Here is an 11,749-nt window from a genome sequence, read left to right on the forward strand (position 1 = left end):
CGGGCCATAGCAGAGAGCTGGCCTGGAAGAGGGGCAACCGGGACAGGATCGGTGCCCCAACCGGGACTAGAACCTGGTGTGCTGGCGCCGCAAGGCGGAGGATTAGCCTAGTGAGGTACGGCGCCGGCCTGACTCTTCCTGGTTTTAAACTGAAAGTTTTCTGGCAGATAAATCACTAATTTCTCTGGTTTCATTTGTGGTACAGAAATGCTAGCATGTTGCTTTTATTACTGCTGTAGAATGGTGATGCACCTGCAAGATAAAACTATGCAGAAACTGGCTGTGTAAACCTTCTATTTATACAGAAGATCACTACAGCTAAACCCAGAACTAGGGAGTTTTTTCTTAAAGAAACACCTACAGCAGCTGCTGTTGTGGTGTAACAGGTGAAATTGCCAACTATGACTCCAGCATCCCATATGAGTACTGGTTTTAGTCTTGGCTGCTGCACTTCCAATCCAACACGTTGCTAATGGCCTTGCAAAAGCAGTGGAAGATGACCCAAGTACTTGTGCCTCAGCCACCCAGGCAGGAGACCATGAAGAAGCTCCTGGCTCCTGGATTTGGCATGATCAAGCCCCGGCTGATGCCGCCATCTGGGGAAGTGAAACAGCAGGTGGAAGATCTCTCCCTCTCTCTCTCTGTTAATTAATAAGTAAGCAAATAAATAAAGAAATGCCTACAACCTCCTCTCTTTTCATCCTTAAAATACCCTCACATTACTCCATAAATTTCATGAAGCACTCTAGGCTCTTGATGTTATCTGGATAATTTCTCTTCAAATGCACAAAATAGGTTGACTTTTCCAAACATCTTGTATTGAAGAGACTACTCATTTTTCATCATCTGTTCTAGACACCTTAAAAATCAATTGGCTATAGTTTAATGACTTGTTCTCTATTCTGCCCATTGCTTAGTGTATCTGCTTTAATGCCAGTGACATGCTATTTTGATTACTATAGCTTTGTAAAATATATTAAGTAGTGTGACCATTCCAGCATTCTTCTTTTACTTCAATATTGACTTGACTATTCATTATCCTTCACAGTTCTGTACAATTCTGGGGACTTTAAAATATTTTGTTAAAGAGGGGCTGGTTGGCACTGTGGTTCAGTGGCTAACACCACCACCTGCAGTACCAGCATCCCATAAGTGTGCCAGTTCAAGTACCGACTACTACACTTATGATTCAGCCCTCTGCTATGGTCTAGGATAGCAGTGGAAGATGGCCCAAGCCCTTGGAGACCTGGAAGAAATCCTGTTTCCTGGCTTTGGATCAGCACCCTGCCCCAGCCTTTGCGGCCCTCTGTGGAGTGAACCAGTGGATGGAACACTTCATTCTCTGTCTCTCTGCAATTCTTTCAAATAAATAAATCTTTAAAAAAGTTTTGTTAAAGAATAACACTGAAACTTTGCAATTGCATTGAGTCTGTATATTGCTTTGGATAGTAAGAATATCCTAATACTATTCTAATTGATGAACTTGAGTAATGTTTCAATTATTTCTCTTGTATTTTCTTTTATCAATATTATAAAATTTTCAGCATTCAGGTAATTATCTTCCTAGATTAAATTCACTCCTATATATTTATTTTTTTCTGCTAGAATTTGTTTTTCAAAAATTGGTTCTTAGGTTATATAAATTCTCTTAATTTTGTATTCTGTAACAGTTGCAAAGAAAAAAGCATCTGGCAAAACCAACCCAGATTCATTATTTAAAAAATTCAAGAGACAGAGCCAGGGGCTGATGCTGTGGTGCAGCAGATTAACGCCCTGGCCTGAAGCACTGCCAACCCATATGGGTGCCGGTTCGAGACCCAGCTGCTCCACTTCTGATCCAGCTCTCTGCTATGGCCTGGGAAAGCAGTAGAAGATGGCCCAAGTCCTTGGGCCCCTGCACCCAAGTGGGGACCTGGAAGAAGCTCCTGGCTCCTGGCTTCGGATCATCAAAGCTCCAACTGTTGTGGCCATCTGGGGAGTGAACCATTGGATGGAAGACCTCTTTCTCTCTTTCTCTCTCTTTCTCTCTCTCTCTGCCTCTCTCCTCTCTGTGTAACTCTGACTATCAAATAAATAAATCTTTAAAAAAGAGAGAGAGAGACAGGGTCAGTGTTGCAGTACAGATGGTTAGGCAACTGTCTACAGCATCAGCATCCCATATTATCACTGATTCAAGTCCCAGCTGCTCCACTTCTGATCCAGGTCTCTGTAATATGCCAGGGAAAGCAGCCGTGGATGGCCCAACTGCTTGCACCTATGTTGGAGACTTGGATGAAGCTCCTGGCTCCTAGCTTTGACCTGGCCCAGCCCTGCCATCAGTTGGGCATTCATTTGGAGAGTTGAACCAGTGAATGGAAGATCTCTGTCTCTCCCTCTCTCTGTAATTCTGCCTTATAAATGAAGTATATAAACTTTAAAAAAAAAAAAAGACTATAAGAACTGCAAGAGGGGTCAGCATTGTAGAAAGCAGTTAAAACTGCTGCCTGTGATGCCAGAATCCCACATGGTGCTGATTCACATCCCAACTGCAACACTTCAGCTACCACCTTCATGGGACACAACAAAGAACCTCCTGGCTTCAGCCTTTAGCCTGGACTAGTGCCAACCATTGTGGCCACTGGGGAGTGAACCAGTGGATGGAAGGTTTCGTTTTCTCTCTGTCTCTCTCTGCTTCTCTCTCTGTAACTTTGTCTTTTAAATAATTAAATAAATCATTAAAAAGGAAAGAAATTAGGGATAGAAAAAAATATACCTTATTATAATAGAAGCCAGAAATGACAAGGGTAAAGATGACACTATTCTTGGTGAAAAGTATCCCTCAAAGTTCAAGAACAAGATAAAGATACGCACTCTCACATCTGCTGAATCTAACACTTAGATTCACATCAAAGCAATTGGATAAGAAAGTAAAACTTGCAAATAAAAGGACTAGTTTTCTGCTTGCTAATGATATGATCTTAAACATATGAAAAATAAAAGGATCATTTACCACAACTTTTATTCATAAAACACAAGCACATTTCAAGATATACAAATCAATAAGTGTGACATGGGGCCAGTGCTGTGGCACAGCAGGTTACAGCCCTGGCCTGAAGTGTTGGCATCCCATATGGGCATCAGTTCTAGTCCCGGCTGCTCCTCTTCTGATCCAGCTCTCTGCTATGGCCTGAGATAGCAGTGGAAGATGGCCCAAGTCTGTGGGGAATCCCACAGGAGTCTCAAAATAAGTCACGGATCACCGCTACCTGGAAAGGAGGTGAACTGTGGAAACTCCACAGTAAAAAGTAAAAAGTTACCACTAGCCACACAAGAAAGTAAAGTGCAGTTATTCATGATAAGTCAGGAGCTGATGCAATACCTAATGGCTGTTAGGGAGATGCTCCTAATCATACCAAGCAGACATCTCTGGTCAGTCAGATAACAGTGTGCTATAGGCAATACCCTCCTGCCCACACAGACTGGACTGTTCAAACATAAGTAAGGAGGAAACAGCACTGATTGGACAAGTCAGGGGATGGCAAGCTGGAGGACTGCCAGAAAATGGGGATTTTTTCAAGGACCATGGCCTGTGTGAAACCACTGGGAGCAGAAGAAAGAAGAGCGGAGCGGAGCTGAGCTGTCACTGATCTGTCACTGACAAGTTCCTGACCCGTTCCTGACCTGTCCCAGCCACAGCTTCCTGAGCTGCACCCGTTCCTGAGCCATTCCAGCCACAGTTTCCTGAGTGGCCTTAGCCGCATGAGCTGCCCTGTTCCTGTCTGGTTCCTGTCTAATAAAAGTTGCTGTAACACTTTCGGCTTTGCCACTGAACCAAGGGCCTGGTATGTGTGAACCTCTGGATCTCCACACATCCAGAGCTGAAGAGGCAGCCCACTACTGTCATGGAGCAGGCAGCAGCACAAGCCGACCTGCAGAGCTGTCCCTGAGCTGTAATATCCACTGTCTGTGTGAGTGTGTGTGAGTGTGTGTGTGTGTGTGCATGGCCCAGTGCATGCGAACCTCTGGATCTCCTCACACTTTGAGCTGAAGAGTCAGCTGGTTAGCTTTCTAGCTATGCGGTACAAGGCGACAATGGGATCCAGAGGCCAGCGGAGCTGCTGTGTTGCTACTGTGCTGCCCTGCCTGACCAGTGAAGCTGCCACCTCGCCACCTCACTGCCTCGCCGCCATGCACTAGTAGCAGGGCTGTCACTGTGCTACCCGAGTCATCGCCTCACCTCACCACCTCACTATCTTATCACCTACCCATTGCCTCACACTTCCCCGTTCATCTGAGAACTCCAGGCCTGCTGCCTGGAAGTGACTGATCCGAGGACCGTCCCTGCTGGGACGTTGAACCCTGGACACTGCACACTCCCCACAGGAGAAACACATTCATGACAGTGATGCAAGCCTAGATACGTAGCAAACCAATGTCATGTATTGAATCTTTTGCTGTGCTTGTGTTGTTCATTGTGATAGTACTTGAGATTACTTTAATAGTGTTTGTTGTGACTTGTGGTGTAAGAATATTGATTTTCTGGCCAATAAGTGACATTGTTAAGTTAGGTATATATTAAGGTAAGCAGTTGTGTTAAGTTAAGTAATTCAGCAAGTGTGTTAAGTCAGCTATAAGTTATACTAAGTGATATTAATTATATTACTGATAGTGATATTAGTGATAATGATAAGTGTGTTAAGTAGTTAAGTTATGTGCTCAGGCCAAGTAGTTATGTTGCACTTGCTACTGTTGAGCTACATGACAATATGCACTCGTGAGAAAGTCCTTGGGCCCCTGAACCTGCATGGGAGACCCAGAAGAGGCTCCTGGCTCCTGGCTTCAGATCAGCACAGCTCTGGCCATTGTGGCTATCTGGAGAGTGAACCAGCGGATGGAAGACCTCTCTCTCTGTATCTACCTCTCTCTGTAACTCTTTCAAATAAATTAAATAACTCTTTTAAAAAAGTGTGATGCAACATGAATGTATTACATCGACATATGAATTGCATATAGCAAAGTGTTAAAAATTATTAAATCTTGGGGCCAGTTGCCAACTGGGAGAGGGGGAGTGGGGGAGAAGGGGAGGGAGAGGGAGAGCATTCCATATAGGTGCCTGCTACACAACTTCTGACATAGCTCTCTACTATGGCCTGGAAAATAAGCAAAAGAGGGCCCAACCTCTTGTACTCCTGCACCTATGTGGGGCACCTGGAAGAAGCTTCTGGCTCCTAGCCTCAAATCAGTCCTGCTCTGATCATTATCTCCATTTGGGGAATGAACCAGTGGATGGAAGATCCCTCTCTCTTTTTCTCTCTGCCTCTGTCTCTTTGTAAACCTGCTTTTTAAATAAATAAATATTTTGGCCAGCGCTGTGGTTTAACAGGCTAATCCTCCACCTTGCGTCGCCGGCACACCGGGTTCTAGTCCCGGTTGGGGTGCCGGATTCTATCCCGGTTGCCCCTCTTCCAGGCCAGCTCTCTGCTGTGGCCCGGGAAGGCAGTGGAGGATGGCCCAAGTGCTTGGGCCCTGCACCCGCATGGGAGATCAGGAGAAGCACCTGGCTCCTGGCTTCGGATCAGCGAGATGTGCTGGCTGCAGCAGGCCATTGGAGGGTGAACCAACGGCAAAAAGGAAGACCTTTCTCTCTGTCTCTCTCTCTCTCACTATCCACTCTGCCTGTCAAAAATAAATAAAAATTAAATAAATAAATAAATAAATATTTTTAAAAATTAAATGAAAATAAATTTTTTAAATGGAAAAAACATGTGATCATGCCAGTTGATGCAAAAATAGCATTTGGTGAAATTCCTGTTTTCCTGATAAAGGAAAAAACTGTCAAGAGATTAAGTGTACAAGAAATGTATCTCAGGGGCCAGCGCTGTGGCACAGCAGGTTAACACCATGCCCTGAAGCACTGGCATCCCATATGGGTGTTGGTTCAAGACCCGGTTGCTCCACTTTCTATCCAGCTTTCTGCTATGGCCTGGGAAAGCAGTAGAAGATGGCCCAAGTCCTTAGGCCCCTGCACCTGTGTGGGAGACTTAGAAGAAGCTCCTGGCTGCTGGCTTTGGATCGGCACAGCTCAGGCCATTGCAGCCATCTGGGGAGTGAACCATTGGATGAAAGACCCCTCCCTCCCTCTATCTCTCTGCCTCTCCTCTCTCTGTGTAACTCTGACTTTCAAATAATAAATAAATCTTTTTAAAAAAGAAATGTATCTCAATAAAATAAAGGCCATAAATGACAAGCTCACCACAGTCAACAGTGAAAATTTGAAAACTTTTCCTCTCAGGCAGACATTGTGGAATACTTGGTAAAGTCACCATCTAATGCCAACCTCTCATATGGCATTGGTTTATGTCCCAGAAGCTCCACTTCTGATGAAGCTCCCTTTTAATGACCAGGAAAAGTCAGCAGGAGATTCTCCAAGTGCTTAGGCCCCTGGAACCCATGTGAGCCCCAAAAGAAGCCCCTGTCTTTGGGCTGGCCCAAGGCTGGCCACTGCAGCCATCAGGAATGAACCAGAGCATGGAATATTTCTCTGTTTCTCCTGACTCCTTGAAAATATAAACATTTCCAGGGCCAGCGCTTGGTGCAATGGATTAAAGCCTGAATGATTAATGCCTGAAGTGTCGGCATCCCATATGGGTGCTGGTTCTAGTCCAGCTGCTTTTCTTCTGATCCAGCTCTCTGCTGTGGCCTGGGAAAGCAGTAGAAGATGGCCCCAAGTTCTTGGGCCCCTGCACCCATGTGGGAGACCCGGAGGAAGCTCCTGGGTTCTGGCCTCTGATGGCACAGCTCTAGCTGTTGCAGCCACCTGGGGAGTGAACCAGCAGATGGAAGACCCCTCTATCTCTCTGCCTCTCCTCTTTCTGTGTAACTCTAACTTTGGAATAAATAAATAAATCTTAAAAAAAAGAAAGACATTTCCTGTAACAACAAAAATACAAGGATGTCTACTCTCATCACCTCAATTGTGTACAGGACTGAAACATGTAGTGGGAGCAATTAGTGACAAAAAGAAATAAAACTGGAACTTAGCTATTTAGAAACCCTAATGATTCCATGAGAGGCTATTCATTGTCCTGAATTGTGCAGCATGTCAAGCCATTGTTTGTGTTGCCAGCATCCCATATCAGAGCACCAGCTCTAATCCCAGCTACTTTGCTTCTGATCCAGTTTCTTGTTAATATGCCTGGGAAAGCAGCAGAGGATGGTCCAAGCCTTATGTGCCTGTTACCCAGTGTAAGAGACAATGATGTATTTTCTGGCTGCTGGCTTCAGCCTGCCAAAGATCTGGCTGTTGTAGTAGCCATTTAAGAAATAAACTCGCATTCTCACTCTCTTTCCCCATCTATCTCTGCCTATCTCAGAGTCTCCTGCTTTTAAGACAAATAGGGACCAGCACTGTGGCAGAGGAGGTTAAGTGGCCTCCTGTAATGACAGCATCTCATATGGATACCAGTGTGGGTTCCATCTGCTCAACTTCCATTCCAGTTCTCAGGTAATACACCTGGGTCCAAAGTCCAAGTGTCTGGGCCCCTGCAACCACGTGGGAGACCTGGAAGAAGCTCCTGGATCCTGGCTTTGGCCTGTCCCAGCCCTGGTTATTGCAGAAGTGAACCAGCAGATGGAAAAACTGATTCTCTCTCTCTCTCTCTCTCTCTCTCTCTCTCTCTGTAACTGCCTTTCAAATAATATTATGGCAAGCAAACATAGCAAATAAATATTTTTCAAGATTTCTTTCATTTATTTGAAAGGCAGAGTTACAGGGAGATAGAGAGATCTTTGATCCTGGTTCACTGCCCACATGTCTACAGTGGCATGGCTGGGGAGCCAGACTCATAGGTTGCAGAGGCCCAAGCACCTGAACCATCTTCCCCTGATTTTCTAGTGCACTAGCAAGAAGCTGGATAGGAAGTAGAGGAGCCAGGACTCTCTAATCAGTGTACACATGGTATAGCGGAATGGCAGGTGGTGGCTGGACTAAAATAGATATATCTTTAAAAAGGAAAATTAAAAAAAAACTATTAAATCCAAAAATGAATTCCATAGAGTTGCAGGATACAGAATCAACCAGGTTGTAGTAACTGTGCTACATCAAAAATGTTTGAAGCAATGCAGATTTATCTTGGAGAAGGACGGACTGAAAGATTAATGCCTTGCTAGTGAATAAATGCAGAATCTGATGTTTCAGAGTAAAAGATAGAAGCATTTGAATGTGTATTGTTTCCTATGCTGCCATAAAATTATGACAAAATAGGTAACTTAAAACAACTAAAATGGGATAGGCATATAAAAATGTGGAATAAATATATATTCTTTTTCTGTTCTGGAGGCCGGAAGTCTGATATCAGCGTGTCGGCAGGGCCAAGTTCCTTCTAATGGCTCTGGAGAAGAATGCCTCCTTGCCTTTACCTAGCTTTTGATGATTGCCTGCAATCGTTGGCATTTAGTGGCTAGAAGCTGTATCTCTCTAATTTCTGCCCCTGTTGTCATGACATCTCTCTTCTGTGTGTCTTCATATGGCTTTCTTTTCTTAATATTTTATTTTATTTATTTGACAGGTAGAGTTACAGACAGTGAGAAGCAGAGACAGAGAGAAAGATCTTCCATCTGCTGGTTGACTCCCCAAATGGTGGCAACAGCTGGAGCTGGGCTGATCCAAAGCCACGGGTCAGGAGCTTCCTCCAAGTCTCCCAGATGGGTGCAGGGGCCCAAGGACTTGGGCCATCTTCTACTGCTTTCCCAGACCATCAGCAGAGAGCTAGATTGGAAGAGGAGCAGCCGGGACTAGAACCGGTGCCCATATGGGATGCTGGTGCCACAGGTGGAGATTAAACTTCTGTGTCACAGCACTGGTCCCTATATGACCTGCTTATAAAAACAATACATATTGGGGGCCAGCACTGTGGTGTAGCAGGTGGAGCTTCCACCTGCAGTGCCAGTATCCCTTATGAGCACCACTTGGAGTGCTGGCTGCTCCACTTTTGATCCAGCTCTCTGCTGTGGCCTGGGAAATCAGTAGAAAATGACCCAAGTCCTTGGGCCCCTGCCCCCACATGGGAGACCTGGAAGAAGCTCCTGGCTCCTGGATTTGGATCAGCACAGTTCTAGCCACTGTGGCCATCTGGGGAGCAAACCAGCAGGTAGAAGACCTCTCTCTCTCTCTCTCTCCCTCTCTCTCTCTTTCTCTCTCTACCTCTGCCTCTGCCTCTCAAATAAATAAAAAATATTAAGAAAAAACACATTAAATTTAGGGCCCATTCTGATCTTGAAAGGTCTTGGTTTAGTTACTTACCTATGCAAAGATTCTATTTCAGAATAAAATCACATTCTGAAATTCCAAGTATATTTGAACGAAATAATATTCAACCCAGCAGAGTTTAATTTGCAAATGTCAAACAACAAACCAACCGATTCAAGAAACAATAAGAAAGACAACATGACACCCCCAAAAGAACAGCATTTCAGTACTACATTGTGAAGATGATGAGATGGAAGAAGATCAAGGAATGGAATTCCAAAAACTGATCATAAGATTACACAGAAGTAATCAAAAGCAAATACTGGTTTTTTGAAAAAATAAACAAAATTGATACACCATTGGACCAACTAACCAAAAAAAAAAAAAGACCTAAATCACTAAAATTAGAGATGAAAAAGGAATTGTAACAACAGACACCCAAAAATATAAAGAATCATCAGAAATTATATGAAGAGCTGTATGCCAACAAACTGGGAAACCTAGAAAATGGATAGGTTCTTGGACACAACAAACCTACCTAAATTGAGCCACGAAGACATAGAAAACTGAAACAGATCCATAACCAAGACAGAAATTGAATCAGTAATAAACTCCCTCCCAAAAAAAGAAAAGCCCAGGACTGGATGGCTTTGTTGTAGACAGAGAGAGAAAGAGAGAGAGAGAGAGACAGTGAGAGAGAGAGAGAGAGAGAGAGAGAGACAGTGAGAGAGAGAGAGAGGTCTTCCATCTTCTCCTTCACTCCCCAAATGGCCTCAATGGCCAGAGTTGAGTCACTTAGAAGCCAGGAGCCAAGAGCTCCTTCAAGCTTTCCCATGTAGGTGCATGTCATAAGCACTTGGGCCATCTTCTACTATTTCTCCAGGACACAAACAGAGAGCTAGATCAGAAGATGAGCAGTCAGGACACAAATGGGAACCCATATGGGATGCTGGTACCACACTCAGAGGCTTAACCTATGTCACATCACCAACCCTCAGAAGATTTGCATTTTAAGAGCCAAACTCTGGAAAGAGAATGGAGTCATAGAGAGGAAGAATTAGAGGAGAAATCAAAAAGAGACATGACCACTAACCTTTAGATATAGTAGTAAGAATACTGAACAGAAAAGACAGGAAACAGCCGGCGCCGCGGCTCAGTAGGCTAATCCTCCACCTAGCGGCGCCGGCACACTGGGTTCTAGTCCCGGTCGGGGCACCGATCCTGTCCCGGTTGCCCCTCTTCCAGGCCAGCTCTCTGCTGTGGCCAGGGAGTGCAGTGGAGGATGGCCCAAGTCCTTGGGCCCTGCACCCCATGGGAGACCAGGAGAAGCACCTGGCTCCTGCCATCGGAACAGCGCGGTGCGCCGGCCGCAGCGCACCTACCGCGGTGGCCATTGGAGGGTGAACAAACAGCAAAAAGGAAGACCTTTCTCTCTGTCTCCCTCCACTGTCCACTCTGCCTGTCAAAAATTAAAAAAAAAAAAAAGACAGGAAACAAGAACACAATTCAGTTATAATTGGCTGGGCAAAGGATCAAAAGTGGAGTTCAATTCCATGATGTATGTATGAAAGACTGCGTGGGCACTGGCATAGGATGTTGAAATTGGGAAAAAAATCAGCAAGAATATGATGAAAAGACATGAGACTGAAATTGGACACATTGTGTTTGAAGTTTCTGTTGTTAATTATGTCAGGATCAACAAAATGCAACTAGAAACATGAGGTAGAGCTCAGTGTAGAGATTAAGTAGCAGAATATCAGTGATCAGAGTGAATGAAATATCATAAAGAACAGGATAACATAATGTGAAAAGGAATGTGAACAGGATCTGAGGAAACTCTGACACCTACTGGTAGGGAAGGACATAATAAAAAAAGGACAGGAGAGAAGGAATTTTAATGTTTATTCCAGGGATAATGAAAATCTCAATATTAAAAAATCTGGGGCCAGCTATGTGGCATAGTAGGTAAAGCTGCTGCCTGCAGTGCCAGCATCCCCTATGGGTGCTGGTTCAAGTCCTGACTGCTCCACTTCCAATAGGCTCTCTGTTATGGATGGGGAAAGCTGTGGAAGATGGTCAAGTCTTTGGGGCCCAGCACCCACATGGGACAGCTGGAAAATTTCCTAGCCCCTGAGTTCAGATTGATCCAGGTCTTGCCCTTGTGGCCATTTGGGGAGTGAACCAGTGGATGGAAGACTTCTCTTCCCTCTGGCTCTCCCTCTCTGTAACTCTTGTCTTTCAAATAAATACATTTTTTTAAAAAAAATTATTGAGTATATATGGTTTCAAGATTTGCAGCACCAAAAAATAACTTACATCTCAATTCTATTTCCCAAACATTTATGAAGTACCCCTGTCATATTTCATGATATTCAGAGGTCTACTGAAACAAATTTCATGATCATCAACAAAGGCATTGAGAAAATACATTTTAAAATATTTCTTTGGTAAAAAATATTTATTTAATTGAAAGTCAGGGTTAGAGAGAGAGGAAGTGAGACACAGAGAGAGATCTTCCATCTG

This window comes from Lepus europaeus, unplaced genomic scaffold (assembly GCF_033115175.1).
Source record: "Lepus europaeus isolate LE1 unplaced genomic scaffold, mLepTim1.pri SCAFFOLD_3_1, whole genome shotgun sequence".
Lineage (NCBI taxonomy): Eukaryota > Metazoa > Chordata > Mammalia > Lagomorpha > Leporidae > Lepus > Lepus europaeus.